Here is a 16,771-nt window from a genome sequence, read left to right on the forward strand (position 1 = left end):
CCACTCTAACCAGCAAGGTCTTAGCACCCTCTCACTCAGAACTCATATAATTCTCAAAATAACTCTACCAGTTTGGTGCTTTTACCTTCACTTGACAGATACGGAAACTGAGAATGTGAGAAGGTAAGTCACTTTTTCAAGGTCACGCAACTAGTAAGGGGTGGAACCAGGAGTCAACCCAGATAGCTAAGAAATGCCAAGTATGTGGAACTTTAACAAAAGCTGACAACGAATCATCCAGAACCTTTCATATTTACTCTGTGGCAGTTGTTGTCAGAGGAACCTACAGAAAACAGGTAATTTGCTCTTCATTGCTGTGACTGAGGGGCAATGACCACGGAGGATACAGATAGGACTATAGTCTCTTCCCAGGGAAGGGAGTCTGGCTCTTTTCTGGAGGGCCCGGGATGCTGGGTGGTTTCCAGTGTAGGATGGAAGAAGCTACTTCCATGCTCTGGGCTGCAGCCTGCCCAGCAGAAACTGCCTGGCTCATTCCAAGGTGGTAGTTTCCCTCTGCTGTTTATTGATGTGCTATAAAAAGAAAAGTGCTTGTAAGCAATGCAAGTGCATGAACAACTTAATTAAAATAATTAAAGTAATAGCTTGTGAAAAAAAGTAGTAAAACTAATTATTATAAAGTAGCTGTGTGGGAGGATGAAAATTGCTGACATTCTTTAGGTCTAAGCTGCTCTGTTTGGCACAGAAAACATAGACAGTTTAACTATATCCTCAGAAGGGATCTGAGGTTCCCCTCTCCCAACTTAGATTTTAACTCTCCTGTTTCTCAGTTTTTAATTTCCTCCTTGGCAACAACCACACACGAATGACCCTCCAGTTCTCACTCCGAGTTGTCCCTTCTAGTCAAGCATCTGACTTTTTTTTTTTAGAGGGAGTCTTGCTCTGTCGCCCAGGCTGGAGTGCAGTGGGATGATCTCATCACTGCAACCTCTGCCTCCTGGGTTCAAGCAATTCTCCTGTCTCAGCCTCCCAAGTAGCTGGGATTATAGGTGCACCCCACCATGCCCAGCTAATTTTTGTATTTTTAGTAGAGACGAGGTTTCACCATATTGGTCAGGCTGGTCTCAAACTCCTGACCTCAGGTGATCCGCCTGCCTTGGCCTCCCAAAGTCCTGGAATTACAGGCGTGAGGCACCGCGCCCAGCTGCATCTGACTATTTTTTTTAACTCAAAGAATTATAAAAGTTTAGAATCTGAGAAGCTCAGTGCTGAAGGAACCTGCAAACCTGCTGGTAAAATTATCTGTAGGATGCGTGGCTCCCTTTGCAAACGTTCCCAGAGCGTCGCCACTTGATGGTTATCCAGCCTTTGCTGGAGCCCTTTCAGCGAGGACGAAATGACAGCTGTGGTAGCTCTGGCTGCTGTCGAGCGCCTTTTTGTTTTAAGTTACACTCAGTCCTTTTAGTGCCCCAGTATTCCTCATTCTCTGCTTCGAGGCCATAGCGAATAAGGAAACTGCCCCTTCCAAATACTTGAAGGAAGAGCAATGTCAGCTCATGCCTTCCCAGTGTCTAATTCAATTGCCAAACCAGCCAGGTGTTCCACGCACAGGAGTGGAGCTCCAGCTGAGAAGTCCCACAGTTTACCTAGGCTCAGCTATGTTTACCTGAGATGGGCAGATGCAGCCCAGCTGAGAGCAGGGTCAGAGTCAGCTGAGAGGAGCCACAGTCGATGCTGAGGGAAAATCGGTGAACATCAAGCCCAGACCTAGAATAGGGAACAGAAGAAGGACATCAAACTTGCTAGCTCAGAGCATCAAAAGTAGAGGAGAAACAGAAAGAAGGGTCCAGAAAGGCAGTTCAGAACTAAGTCCATGAATGGTCAATTAGTACAGGAGCTCCCCTCTCCAGGGTGAGTCACGCACATCTCATGGCCATGCAGGGCAATCCCCTCTGTCAAACAGACACCTGGTAGTTCTTCAAGTATTCATTGTGTGACAGGCTTTTGCTACTCCCTTTATTAGCCATTCTATAATCTTTCAGATCATCTCATAGAATAACTGGTCATTAGTAGGTGGAACCCAGCTGACACTTTTGGATGATGAGTGAGAGGTGCTTAAAATGTATATCAGAACACAGAGCAGACTTTCTTTGCTCAGGAAAAATCACTTTAGTGGACTCTCTTAATTATGTAAACGTAATTTGATATAGGATGGGAGTTACATCGAATTATAACACTGCACAGCCAATAACTTAAAACCAAATATGGGACTTCCCTGTGTTTAAAACTCACCTGGTCACTCTTAACCCCTTATATGTAGAGTTCCCTGACAACATTTCCACTTCATTTCACTGCCCTGAGCTCCTCTTTCTCACTTCCCTTCTGGCTTTCAGCCTTCAATTCTTTTTTTTTTTTTTTTTTTTTTACTTTTATTTTAGGTTCAGGGGTACGAGTGCAGGTTTGTTATATAGGGAAACTTATGACATGGGGGTTTGTTGTACAGATTATTTTGTCACCCAGGTACTAAGCCTAGTACCCAATAATAATTTTTTTTTTTTGAGACGGAGTCTCCCTCTGTTGCCAGGCTGGAGTGCAGTGACATGATCTTGGCTCACTGCAACTTCTGCCTCCCAGGTTTAAGCGATTCTCCTGCCTCAGCCTCCTGAGTAGCTGGGACTACAGGCATGCACCACCATGCCCAGCTAATTTTTGTATTTTTAGTAAAGACGGGGTTTCACCATGTTGGCCAGGATGGTCTCAATCTCTTGACCTTGTGATCTGCCCGCCTCGGCCTCCCAAAGTGCTGAGATTACAGGCGGGAGCCACTGCAGCCGGCCTTAATAATTTTTTTTATCTTCTCCCTCCTCCCACCATCCACCCTCAGGCAGGCCCAGTGTCTGCTGTTCCCTTCTTTGTGTCCGAGTTCTCATCATTTAGCTCCTACTTATAAGTGACAACATGTAGGATTGGTTTTCTGTTCCTGCATTAGTTTGCTGAGGATGATGGTTTCCAGCTCCATGTTTCTGCAGAGGACATAATCTCATTCTTTTTTATTCAGACTTCAATTCTTTTTTCTTTTTTTATTTTTAGAGACAAGGTCTCCCTCTGTCACCCAGGCTAGAGTACAGTAGCATGATCGTTGCTCACTGCAACCTCTTCCTCGTGGGTTCAAGCGATTCTCATGCCTCAGACTCCAGAGTAACTGGGATTATAGGCATGCGCCAACATATATGGCTAACTTTTGTATTTTTAGTGGAAATGAGGTTTCACCATGTTGGCCAGCTGGTCTCAAACTCCTCCTGGTCTCAAGTGATCTGCCCGACATGGCCTCCCAAAGTGCTGGGATTACAGGCATGTAATAGCTTTCAATTCTTGATACTTTTCTTATACAAATTAAGTTAGCTTTGGAGATTTCATCTTTCATATCCAAGGTCTTTTGCTAAACAAAGGATAGTCCTCTCTATGAACAATTCTATTTCCGTCTTTAAAATTAATGTTTTTAGGCCTATTACACAAATTTTCTGCACTACTTGTATAGAATTTTAGAATCTTAATGCTAAAAGTAAAATTAGTGCAAGAGAGGTATTAATTGATAACTGAGTCTATTTGTGTTTTTGACAAAGAATGAATAGATGTGTGTCCTCTAAGGTCCTTCTCATAACTGTCTATCACTTCATATATGATTTCAGCTCAATATAATTCAACAGTATTTATGGAGTCCCATTTAGTTCTAGAAACTATACTAAGTCACTTTGGGAGATTACAAAGAAATAAAATTAGCTTCTGCTCCTAAGAAAAGGATATCATTTACCCAGAGAAAAGGCAGGACAAAATGCAGATGAGAGTGGGGATGGAGAGAGATAATTAGATAGTTTTTTTTTATTTTTTTATTTTTTATTTTATTTAATTAGATAGTTTTAAACATGTTTCAGTAGCATTCAATAAATATTTTTGAGTGGATAAATAAATGAATGAAAAGGCAATGGTGTGAGAATTTCAAAAAGCAATTGGAAATTCCAGCCTCAGAAGGATAGTGAAGGAATGACCTGCAGAGATATGATAAATAATGGCCATGTGCACTGGCTTTTGCCTGTAATTCTAACACTTTGGAAGGCAAAGGCAGGAGGGTCAGTTGAGGCCAGGAGTTCAGGACCAGCCTGGGCAACATAGTGAGAGCCTGTCTCCACAGAAAAATAAATAAACTAGCCAGTCATGGTGGCGTGTGTTTGTAGTTCCAGCTACTTGGGATGCTGAGGGTAGAGAATCATTTGAACCCAGGAGGTCGAGGCTGTAGCGAACCTTGATCGGGCCACTGCACTCTAGCCTGGGCAACAGGGCGAGACTCTGTCTCAAAAACGACAACAATAACAACGAAATGATAAATCATGGGCTTGAAGGTTTACATGAGGTTGTTCAGTACACTGTGAGAAACTGAACAAGCCAAGTCTAGAATCCCTGGAGATACTTACAGGAACAGCCTGAGCAAAGAAAAAGAAGACTATAAGGAAACCATCAGAAAAGAGAAAACAATCTGTCAATAGAGGTAACACAGAATCACAAGAAACTAGAATAGAGTAAGATGGAGAAAAACTTTCTTCTTTGGTGGCCATCAAACCAGCTGCTTCAGCAGAGGAAGGGGGAGTAAAAATCAGAGAGAGGGGAGTTTCATTTATGCAGGGAAGGAAAGAAGTGGGTGGTGTTGGCTCTGCACATTGGAGGAAGAAATGCATAGAGCCAGAGAAGACTTGAGCAGGGCTGGAGGCTGACAGGAAGGAGTTACTGCAGCTGGGAGAGAGGAATGGGCTTAGTGATGGAGCACCAACCTGCTGGAGGTCAATCGTCAACTGCTGAATCCATAACAGCCGGGTTCTCTGTTGCCAGAGAGGTTTTAGCCTTGGAAAGAAATGGGGCACTGTGTTCTCAGAAACAGCAGAGGGAGCTAAGAAGAAAGGGTGTGTTTTGAGGGGAGAACAGGGAAATCGAGAGTGAAACTGTCCTTCCCACCATCTCTTAGAGTGAGAGAGCCAGGTAGGGCTGTTGTCCTCAGAGAGTGTAAAAGTTTTGAAAAGGCAGCAGAAAGTCAAAAGAGATGACCCCAAGGAAGTGAGGAAGGCGAGTGTTCTCATCTTGGACTGACTACAATTCATTCACAGGAATAGCTAATATTGGAGTTCTTATTTTTTCTAGGTGCTTGAACACAGAACATCTCACTTAACTCTTAGCACAATCCTTAAGGTAAGTATATTAAAATTCCAATTTTGAGATGAAGAGACCAAAGCACACAGAGGTCGGGGTGGGGGTGGGGGTGCAGGAGAGATTATACCACTACGGAGCTAGGCTTCAAACCAGGTTGTCTCACTCCAAAGCCCATGCTCAAATCTGTCTCCTACTATAGGCTACCTAATCTTTCCCATCACTTCTTACCAATATTATGCTCTCTCAGCCCTGTTCATGATTCCTCAGCCCTATTTCCCACTCCTGGCTGTGGGCCTTCTCAGAGGCTCTTCTTGTATCAGAAATATCCTGCCTGCCCAGCAAACCATTCATTCCAAAACCTCTTCAAGGATTTCTTCATAGGTACTATTTCTGTGATGACTTATTTGTTTAAATGAATCTGAGATTGAGATGCTCTTGCTCACGCATACAATGCATTGCAATTGTACAATGCATGTGTGACAGATGCCACTAGCTTTCTGGTCATTGGATGCCTACGCTTATGGATACTTTTGCATCTATGCTGATGTCAGCACCTCCAGGGGGAGAGGACTGTTTAATCTCTTCCAATTCTTCCTTATCAATCTGTATTCTATGATGTTAGTTAACAAATGCCATTTGCAGAATATCATGATGTTGCTAATAGATGTCCATTTATTCATCTTCTCTATAAACTGTAGTATAGTGGCCAAAATTCAAAAGCCTGAAAACTTCTATAAGGATTTTATTCAGGAGGTCACTTTCCCTAAAATTTGATTGTTTTGTCTGCCTAACTCATATATTTCTAGGTATTTGGTAATTCCACCTTGGTTGCTTTATCTATACTTTAAATATTTCAATTGCTCCCGAGTTGCAGGGCTAGCATTTTTCTGCTTCCTCCGTAGTCCATTTTTTTTTGAAAGGTACTAGATTTACTTGGCTCTGATTTCCCCAGGTATCTTTATGATTCCTAGGAGCCATCCAAATGCTGCATGAAGGCAGTATTAATCTCTGCAGCTTTTTCTTCCCACTCAGGAGTTGTCTTTTCTTGAGTTATCTTAATTTATTGGAAGGGAATTCCTCATTGTTCTTAATTTATCACTCTCTGACACTGTTTCCATTTCTGGTACATTTATTGGCCTCATGAAGGCAAGACCAAAAAATTAAAGTAAAATAAATTAAAATAAACCCGAGTTTAATGTTTCAATTTCCTGGATGCTCCTCCTTACCCACAATCCCTTTAAGATATTTAAAGAATCTTGTATCGTTGAGGTGTCTTCTAAGGCTGTCCTTCCATCACTGTCTACTTTACATTTTTTTTTCAGTTCACTTTTAAAGCCTCTTAGTATTGTTTCAAATGCCCCCACCCTTTTCTTCTTTTTAAGTGTGCTGGTTTTATAAACCGGGACCCTTCTGTTTTCCCATGGTGACATTTAATCATTATCTTCTGTGTGATGCTTCTTCATTTATTAGTCTGAGCAGTTAATTCATTTCCTGGACACAGGATTTATAAGAATGTTTAATTTGCCTTATTACCCACTTTGTTTTTGCTCAATCAACCCTTTGTAATAGTATCATGTTTTTCTACTCCTACTTAGTTTAGCATCTTCATTCCACTTCATTCTACGTAATCAGCTCTCCCCCTTCTTTTGAATGACTTAGCTGCTGTGGTCTATCTTTTTTGCCTTTCTCTCCATGATTTTAGCATCTTGGTTGATTAAAGAAGAGCTTCCTCTTAGCTTTCTGCCTGCTGATTTTTAGGATTGAAGTAAAAGACAATTTAATTTTGGGCTCATAGCATATCTTCTCTCGTGCCCATAATCATGTGTGACAAACTCATTGACTTAAAATAAGCAAATTATTATTTTCATAAAACAATCATACTTTTTTTCTATCATTTCCTACTAGTTATAGGACATTTCATCCCCTTAGGTCATCTTGATAGTCATCAAAATCAGTTTTAAACACTTTTACATGTTTTCCTTTAAAATATTTCATTTTCATGAACACTTTCTTCTTGGTCTTAAAACATCTGCATTTGCTGATACTTGTGTTTTACATGTTCCTTCTTATGTTTCTGATGGAAATATTTTGCTAATCTATAGAAGCTTAAACTTCTGTCTTTTTTGGGGGGGGCGGGGGTAACTTTTTCTAAACTAATGACGCAGTCATTCTTATCTGGAATTCATCATATTCGTGGCACAATCTCAAATAACTTTATGGATAAAGATAGCTGCCTTGGAGTTAGACACTCCGAGGCATGAAGTGGTTAAATCATGATCGCAGCGACGGCGACCTAACAAGAAGGCGGTGATGGAATCCAGAGAAGCCAGCATTCTTAAGTCACTTCTCCTGTCCCTCTTGCCCCGCCCCCGCCAGTTCATCTCTTTTGTTGCTGGCTAGTTTCCTCTGATTGTAATTCATTCTGTATTCCTTCCTGCCCCTCTGTCTTGGCTAATTGTTCTTTCCCACACTACGGGGTTTTAATTTCCTCAAGTTATCGCCTTATCACCGGAGTTTACACTTCCTCAGCTCTTTGGGCCTGTCTCCCGCTCACCACTGAGTTTTGGTGACCCTTGCCCGACCGCTCAATTTCCACTGTACCTTAGTTTGCCGATCGCTGAAGTGGGACTGTTATTCCTTCCACTTCTCCCAAGGCAGCTGCATCAGAGTCCAGTCATTTTGGGACAGTTTTGCCAGTTAAGAGCTATGTCTGAGCTCTGTGGTGATTTTCATGGACATTCCAATGAGTTCCACTAGCAAAGCTGGAAGCTCCAACGATATGCCATCATTCTCTTCCCCAGATCACTATATTCCCCCAAACAGCCGTTTGGCTCTGTTTATTCTTATTTTTAACTTTGAAAGGAAATCTAGCAATAAAAATTCTATTTTGCTCTGAGTGGTACATTCACTGACAAGCAATTTTCTCCATGCTTTAAAAGTTGGAGTGACATTTTGAGCAAACTCACTATCTCAGAAAATGTCTTCACGACATGGTGCTGACCTAGGAATCCCATCAAATGCACAGACTCATCAATTTTCTTTACATTAGGTTCAGAGGAGAATCTTAATTTTCTAAAACTACAATCCACGCCTTCTAAAAATCTCTTGTCATTATCGCATTGTGAGGGGAGGGAATTCGATATTAAATACAGACCACTTTGCATTAATTCCAGGGTGTCAAGAGTTAAAGGGAACACACAAACCCAGTGTTGCTATTTTGTTTTATTTTGCTCTTACAGGATGGATCCTTCCTTTTCCTCTCAGTGCCTGGGGCTGGGGAATGAAGTGTCCTCTGCCTGAGGAGGTGGAGTGGAGGCCTTCGTTTTAAGACCAGGGTTCTGATTACACCTGACAGGGCCGAAACTTGATGCCCGCAGAGCTTACTGATATCTTATCTTCTTCCACTAGCCAGGATTACAGCAGGAATGTAACAGAAGTTGTCACTGATTCAGTTTGTATATGCTTAGTATGTAAACAAAAAAGCAAAAACAAAAACAAAATTCTTTTTTGTCCTCCTTGAAATTAGCTCCAGAGAGAGTTCTTTCCATCTTTTTAAAAATATTGGTCAACATAAAGAGTTTTGTTCTCAAGGCTAAATCTTAATGCTCCTGCAGAGAGTCTCATAGTTCAAGAATAATCGCATTTAATAAAAAGTCTGCCTCAGAAACAGATTCACAGAACCTGAGCCATGGCAGTGATTTTGTGGTATTTGGATTCGTGTCTATAAAAATATTTGTACACCAGATGGTGGATTGTTCGACGCATTCATCCCAAACCAAAAGATTTTTTTTTTTTTAACTCACACACACCAAACACTGTGGGGGTGGGGGGGATCATTAATTTTTTTCCCAGTCATGCTGCATGAGTAATGGTAAAAGCAACAGCTAAAACAATAAGATTACTGTGTTGAATTCTTAATGCATTGTCAGGTATAAAGACTTCAAGTAGTGCTGAAAATATTTTCTCCCTCTGAACAACACATACCTTACGTACAACTCACTTTGACAGTTTACCAAGTGTACATATTTTCTAAAACAAAATCATCCTGCTGATGGAGGAAGCTATATGGGGTGACCTACTCAAGATTGGATTGGGAAGCATCCAAATTAAACATGAAGCCAACAGCCTAGGGCCCCAGTGATTCATCCAACATGACTTTTTCTCTGCAGGTTGATTTCATTTTTAACAGTCAATTCTCAACTAACTACTCTAATGGGTGGGGAGATATACATGATAAAACCAAAACAGGATAACAGAAAACTAACTGTGCAGTGTCTAATGTTGGTGGGAGGGTTGTTATCTATGTCCCACACCATGGCCACTCCATGGATCTTGGCTGTTCATTTATTGTCATGTTACAGCAACTGTGGACTATTTCCTGAAGGAAATCTGGCCCCTACCCATGGGTACACTGTGGTCTGCCTCTTTGAGGACGTAGGTCTATACAAGTACATGGCCTGGTTAAGAACCTTCACTTTCACAAGTGGATGCCAAGTTCTTAGGTGTATATCCGCATCTAATCAGAAGTATAGAGTTTCAGCTGTTGGGTACCTGCCAGACAATTTATCCTTGACTTCTCTGCTGCTTAATTCTTATGGAAGTTTGATTGGAGAAAACAACATTTAGGGAGAGATGCAGGCCATCCAACTTTCTTTCTTTCTTTCTTTCTTTCCTTCTCTCTTTCTTTCTTTCTTTCTTTCTTTTTCCTTCTTTTCTTTCTTTCTTTGTTTCTTCCTTCCTTCCTTCCTTCCCTTTCCTTTCCTTTTTCTTTTATTTCTTTTATTTTTTTTTCAAGATGGAGGCTCACTCTGTCTCCCAGGCTCGAGTGCAGTGGTGGTGATCACAGCTCACTGCAGCCTTGACCTCTTGGGCTCAAGCAATCCTCCTGCATCAGTCTCCTGAGTAGTTGGGACCACAGGCATGAGCCACTATGCCCAGCTAATTTTTACATTTTTTATAGAGAAAGGGTCTCCCTATGTTGCCCAGGCTGGTTTTAAATTCCCGAGTTCAAGCAAGCCTCCCACCCCGGCCTCCTGAAATGCTGGCATTACAAATGGAAGCCACCACACTTGGCCTTCTTTTAGATATTTTAGATATTTTAAACTTTATCTGTGCATCAAGTCAGATACTTAAAAAACTTCATTTGTGAACTGCATCATGTCATTCCCTCAGAGAACTGAATTTTAAAGGACCTCACTTTGTCATTAGGCCCTAGGTTAAAGGCTCCTGGAGTGATACCATAAGAAACAGCTATTGGAAACTCACCTGCTTTAAGTGTCATTCATGACATCAGTGTCACTTTTGAGGACATATGGGAGAAACGTCTTTCAGGTCTTAAGGCTCCTGAGACCGTGGTATGTATGTTATAAAACACTGTGAATCCTATAACTGGTCTGTTTTCTTCATTGCTCAGAGCCAAATTTGTGATCCACCTCCAGAAAAGACTTGAATCTTTACAGTTGGAATTTCCGTGTCGTGAGTGGTGAGTGGTTTTATTTCTTGTTTCACTTTACTGCCTTGCTTGTATTTTTCTCTTTGCTCTAATTAATTTCTTTTGTTTCAATCACATTGCATGATTTTTATGTTACCTAAAATGCATGTCCAATGAGGTGGTGATTTTAAATCATTAAATCATCCTTATGGCATTTCCTGAGCAAATAGCAATAAAAATATACCTTTGGAGTGTAAGGGAGGAAAAATTTCTCACTCATTGCTGGGTTCATGGCTGAGGCATCTATAACAAAAGACAGATTTAAAAAAGAAAAGCATATAAATGTATTTAATATGTAAGTTTTATATGGCATAGCTTTGGAAATGAAGATCCAAAGAGACAGAGAAACCTGTGGGTTTTTATGCTAAGTTTGATAAGTGGATGATTGTGGAGATGATTAGACAAAACTGTATGATCTAATGCTAATAAACTAGTGGGAACTTAGCAAGGCTTGTTTGTTCAGATTCTTCTCTGTGTCTCTGTGTCTTCAAAGACAGGGACGTTCCTTCCCCCTGGCTACAGGGTGGGCACCTCTGGAAAGAAGGTTTTATGACCTGCTTCTAAGAGAAAGGCAAGGGGAAGGTGAGAGTAACCATCCTGCCTCTGGGGTTTTCTCAAGTGCTAAGGTGCCATATTTTGGGGTAGTGTGTCCTGAACCCTACAAGGGGATACTCCCAAAAGTATAAATAATTCGGGGAAAAATTGAGGATGTTTTAATTATCCCAGATAATTGGGAATTTGATATACAGTGACACCTTAACGAACAAACTCTCATGACAAATCTAAATCTAGTTTTAATTAATTTGACTGAGTTGCAGAATAAATTGAAGGACATGCTGATCTCAGACAGGAAGGCACCGTCACTGGTGGGAAATGTTCCTTGAAAAGGGCTCGTCTGGGCCAAGGACTGAAACCAAGGCCTGCTTCATCGGAAAAAGTGAAGGAAGGAGGGAATTCATTCCCCTAACACAATTTAATGCTTCACTCCCCCTTTAACAAATATTGTTTATAGTATTATTATGCTTAAATTTAAGTAAGCCATAACATAATCCTTCTATCCATCCTTGATAATGGAGCTTATTTATGAAGATAAAGTCTACCAAATACCTTCAACAACGTGCCCAGCACTGGGGATAAATCAATGAGTCAGAATCCCTGTCCTCAACACCCTCTTTGAGCCCTTTTCTTTGTTCATTCATTCAAACAGTATTTATTAAGTATCTGAAGGGAGGGCTATGACTGTGGCAGGGCATCTAAGTTATAATGGATGAGGGGCAGCAAAAAAAAGCCCACCAGAGGAGGTGTCATTTAGATTGAGGTCGGAAGGATGAGGAGTTGGTCAAGAGACAGGGAAGGAAAATACAGTCCTGAGGATGAAACAATGTGTGTGAAGCCTGGAGGTGGGGAGGAGACTGCAGGGGCTGCTGGAGATCCGTGTGGGAGGGCCACAGGGTGAGAGGGTGCTGGGTGAGGTCATGATATGGAAGGCATTTCGTCTTCTCCCAAATGGTCTCATGGCCACACCTTTCACCTCCTCCAAGCCTTTGCTCCACCCACCTTCTCAACGAGGCCTCCTCTGTCCCTCCCGTCTCAATTGCAACACCCCCTTGCTCCAATTAGTTTCCATTGCATCTATCACCTTCTAACACAGAAATAATACGTTATTTATTCATTATCTTTCTTGTTTGTCTCCCCCACCTCACTCCTACCTCCCTCTAAGCTTCGGTGAGGCAGAAAGTTTTGTCTGCTTTGTTTACTGACATATCCCCAACATCTAGAACAGGGCCTGGCATTCCGGCTCTGGTCTTCAGGGCCAGGTCTTCAATCAATAGCCGTTGAATGGAATTGAATTGAAAGTTGATGAATGTTTTAAGCAAGGATGTGGCCTTATCTTATTTAAATTTTTTGAAGGTAACTCGAGATCCTGAGCAAAAACAATGCTTTAAATCCAAAAGACACTTTTCTGAATTGCTCTGTATCAACTCTGGAATCTAAAACCAAGGCTTGGCTAGCCAGATGTTAAGCTTCTTCCTAACGTTTCTTTCCAAGTTACCCGAGTAGAGAGAGGGAAAGGCACAACATGGTTATCGTGGAGGCTTTAGGCACAGGGGTGAGAGCCCCAGAAAGAATGCCAACCACCCTATGCAGTCAAGTCAAGCCAGAAGCATGGACTGTGTGCATGCCTACCAACAAAGCCCAAAATAACTAGGATCAATTAAATGGCAGGTACAGAAGTGTGTTTGTGTCTTGATTCTCCTCCTTGTTGGGGCTTGATACTGCCCTGAGGAAAAAACTGTTTACTTTTCATATCAGGTTTAAACAATTTTTATTTTTAGGCTTCACTCAAAAGTAAAGCAATTTGTACTGGATAATTCATTTTAAAGAAGTCTGTTGAGAGAAATTGCCTCAGGATGGGGCGCTCACATCCCATTAAGAGGAGATTTATTGGCTAGCACAGGCTTAGAAAAGGTTGATTCATTCATTCGACAAATATTTATTGAACATTTTCTGTGTGCAAAGCCTTGCTGGAAAGTTAAGCGTGCAGTCCTTTTACAGATTCCTTATAAAGCTTACCTTCCAGTTGGGGAAATAACATATGTGCACAAGAAGTTAAATAGAGAGGCAACAATGCAAAATGTGCCCCAAGGCAGCCTGTGATTAAATGCGAAACAGGTGGTGGAGACCAGAAGCACTGTAGAATCACTCCCAAATGCCAGTCTGAACAGTTTTCACTACCTCAGACAGTCATACAATTTTTTAAAAAAATGATTTTTTTTCCTAAAGCTAAGTGAATTACATTTGAAGAACCAACAGTTATTCTGATATTACGCCTTTCATGCTTTTTGATTAGTAAATGTCTTTTTTAAAATAAGATACTGTGATGGTGGTAGTTGTTTTTTAAGTTCTTATTTGGCAGAATAAAAAATTGACAATCAGATGTTGTACTTTATTATTTTGTTTTTGTTTTTTGAGACGGAGTTTTGCTCTTGTTGCCCAGGCTGGAGTGCAATGGCACAATCTCAGCTCACTGCAACCTCCGCCTCCCAGGTTCAAGTGATTCTCCTGCCTCAGCCTCCCGAGTAGCTGGGATTACAGGCATGTGCCACCACGCCCAGCTAATTTTGTATTATTAGTAGAGACGAGGTTTCTCCATGTTGGCCAGGCTGGCCTTGAACTCCCAATCTCAGGTGATTTGCCTGCCTCGGCCTCCCTGTACTTTATTATTGTTTTTAAAAGTCTTACTAGTCCATTTCAACCCCTCTCAAGCTAGAAACTGCTGCTATTGAGGCAAACAGGATTGCAGCCAGGAGGGGCTCATGGACTGGCATAGTAAACTGGGTGGGTTTTTCATGGTCAAAATGGAGGCAGATAGACATCCTAGATTAAGTAAGTCACAGCACATTTTTGTGGAGTTGAATTCAATCAGATTTTACGTGTAGCAAAGCCACAGATGTGACAATGGGGACGGCGGGTGGGAGTCGGTGAAGAGCACCCCCTGCAAAGGGCATGCGCAGATGACGCTTGAGAAATCAGGTTGAAAGCTGGGGAAGATGGTGGAAAGCCTTGAATATCCAAGTAAGGACATAGACTTTGGAGATATGGACAGAATTTTATTTTATTTTTTCAATTTTTTCTTTGAATTCTGAAATATGTCCTGATGGTCAGCATTTTTATGAACAGTTTTAAAGCAGACCAGTGATATGAAAAAATAGTATTTTTTTATTTTTTATTTTTATTTTTTGAAACAGAGTCTAGCTGTGTTGCCCAGGCTGGAGTGCAATGGCATGATCTTGGCTCACTGCAACCTCCGCCTCCCAGGCTCAAGCCATTCTCCTTCCTCAGCCTCCCAAGTAGCTGGGATTACAGGCACCCGCCACCACACCTGGCTAATTTTTGTATTTTTAGTAGAGATGGGGTTTCACCATGTTGATAAGGCTGGTCTCGAACTCCTGACCTCAGATAATCCACCCACCTTGGCCTCCCAAAGTTCTGGGATTAGAGACGTGAGCCACCACGCCCCGCTGAAAGAATAGTATTTTTAAAAGATTAAACTCAATGTCAACTATGGACTTCTGGAGATAATGATGTATCAATGTAGGTTCATTGACTGAAACAAATATACTGATGTGGGATGCTGATAATCAGAGAGGCTGTGTGTGTGTGTGGGGACAGGAGACACACAGGAACTCTTTGTACTTTCTGCTCAATATTGCTGTGAATCTAAAACTGCTCAAAAAATAAAACCTATTGTAAAAAGGATTAATCTGGCAGCTGAGTGCAAAATGGATGGGGGTAGGGCAGATCGAGAATATAAAGTCACAAGATACAAAATTTGGTACAAGCATCTGTCCTGGAGCTTCAGATTTATTAGCTACATGACAAATCCACTTTTAGCAGGGAGCGACTCTAAAGGCAGGGAACCCCGCCAGGAAGCAATTGTAATGTCCCAGACCCAAAATAAGCAGGGCATCGAACAAAGTATCAGCAAAGAAAATGGAAAACAGAGAATGAGTATGGGCATGAATAGGAAGGAAAACCCATGGTACTTGGTGATTAATGAAGTCTGAGGGAAGCGAAGGGTGGGCAGCGTGACCCTGGGGTTTGACCAGCTGGGTGATAACTGCACTGCAGTCAGAAATAGGGAAATCAAGACAGAAAACTCTGGGCAGTGGGGGAGAGGGACACGAAACTGGGGAGGGGTTGTCTTTGGGTTAATGGCAGCACCTCTCTGAGGAGGTGGGAGTCAGTGAGCAGCATTTCCTAAGTGCCAGGCACAGTGCGTATCCCCAGCATCTGTGTGGAAGCCAGGGGTGGGAATGACTTTTTAAAGCGGAGAACCTGAATCTAAAGAAAGCAGCATCCTCAATAGGAGGATATTTTCAGTCCTATGACGTTTTCAGTTCTGTTCTCCTATTGGCTCCAAGAAATCTTAGAGGAATAGAAAACTGTATCATTTGCTCCAAGAGTCAGAATAAAGACAGGAAGCGGTGGTTGCTGGTCACCTTTTCCAGGAGTGGCCCAGAGGATGTTTACAGGAAAGATTCCTTTCTGCCCTTTGACTTGTAGGACTGTCAGACTAGAAATAGGGACTCTAATGCAGAAGTTGAGCAGATTCAGAGAACAGGCGAAACGTGAGTGGAACTCCCCAAGAGACAAAGCACCCTTGCACATCCTTCAAAAAGAAAGAGAAAGAAACTGTGGAGGGGGCGAGGAGAATCTTCCTTAACATAGGATGACGTCTCTGTTCCTTTCTCCTCTTTGGCCTTGCCCTTTTCATTTTCCCCTTTCCCAAACTTCCTTCTATCTTACCAAACAAAAATATGAAGTGAGGATAGGGACAGGAAAAAACCTGTAAAATAAATGTTTTCCCCAAATCACAGGTTATTTTTAAAGACCAGCCAATCATGCAATTGTTGCTATTACAGTTACATCAGGTGAAATTATAGTATTTACCAAGACCACACCTAATTTTTTTTCTTTTTTCTAAGACAGGATCTTGGTCCATCACCCAGGATGGAATACAGTGGTGCAATTATAGTTCACTGCAGCCTCAAATTCCTGCACTCAACAGATCCTCCCACCTCAGCCTCGCAACTGGCTGGGACTACAGGGATGCACCACCACACCTAGCTAATTTTTAACTCTTTCGTAGGAATGAGGTCTTGCTGTGTTGCCCAGGCTGGTCTCGAACTCTGGGGGTCAAGAGATCCTCCCATCTTGGCCTTCCAAAGTGTTGGGATTACAGGCACGCACCACCACACCTGGCTACATGCCTAATTTAACATGAGCTAGAGTTAGGTTTGGCCATCCCTAGTGTTCAGTGGAGTTGTAGAGTTAGCCTCAAATGCCAGAGTGAAAGTCCTTGCCCATCACTCCCTCATGGGGTAACCATGGTGGAGCTGCCCAATTTCCTCGTCTCAGAAGTGAATATAATAGCATCTATCTCATAGGGTTGTTGTGAGAATTGCATGAGGAAACCATGGAAAGGAATTCGTAGAGTACTTAGAAAGGCAGTAAGTACAGGGACAGATTTGGGTTTCATGGGACTTGAAGACTATACAACTTTGGAAGCCCTCTTTAATAAAAAGAAGATAAATCTTACTTTTGCAAGTTTTATATGAATAT

General features: G+C 41.9%; 1 protein-coding gene and 1 long non-coding RNA gene across 3 annotated transcripts in view; one reads left to right on the forward strand and one right to left on the reverse strand.

Annotated features, from left to right (window-relative positions):
• Positions 1–236: 236 nt before the first annotated feature.
• On the reverse strand, positions 237–7,808 carry LOC129524962 (uncharacterized). 2 transcript variants are annotated; one of them, XR_010130400.1, is made up of 3 exons: positions 7,756–7,808; positions 1,625–1,725; positions 237–531 (listed from the first exon to the last, which is right to left on the reverse strand). It is a non-coding gene; the product is annotated as an uncharacterized lncRNA (long non-coding RNA). The 2 variants fall into 2 exon arrangements; XR_008668953.1 differs by lacking the exon at positions 7,756–7,808 and adding an exon at positions 4,782–4,903.
• The window catches only part of ARHGAP29 (Rho GTPase activating protein 29), a 179,272-nt gene continuing 167,440 nt past the window's right edge, over positions 4,940–16,771 (forward strand). Inside the window, exons 1-2 of the mRNA XM_055352587.2 lie at positions 4,940–5,193; positions 10,568–10,636. The gene's annotated coding sequence lies outside the window, so the exon portion shown is untranslated. The remainder of the gene's footprint in view (positions 5,194–10,567; positions 10,637–16,771) is intronic.

This window comes from Gorilla gorilla, chromosome 1 (assembly GCF_029281585.2).
Source record: "Gorilla gorilla gorilla isolate KB3781 chromosome 1, NHGRI_mGorGor1-v2.1_pri, whole genome shotgun sequence".
NCBI classification, from domain to species: Eukaryota; Metazoa; Chordata; class Mammalia; order Primates; family Hominidae; genus Gorilla; species Gorilla gorilla.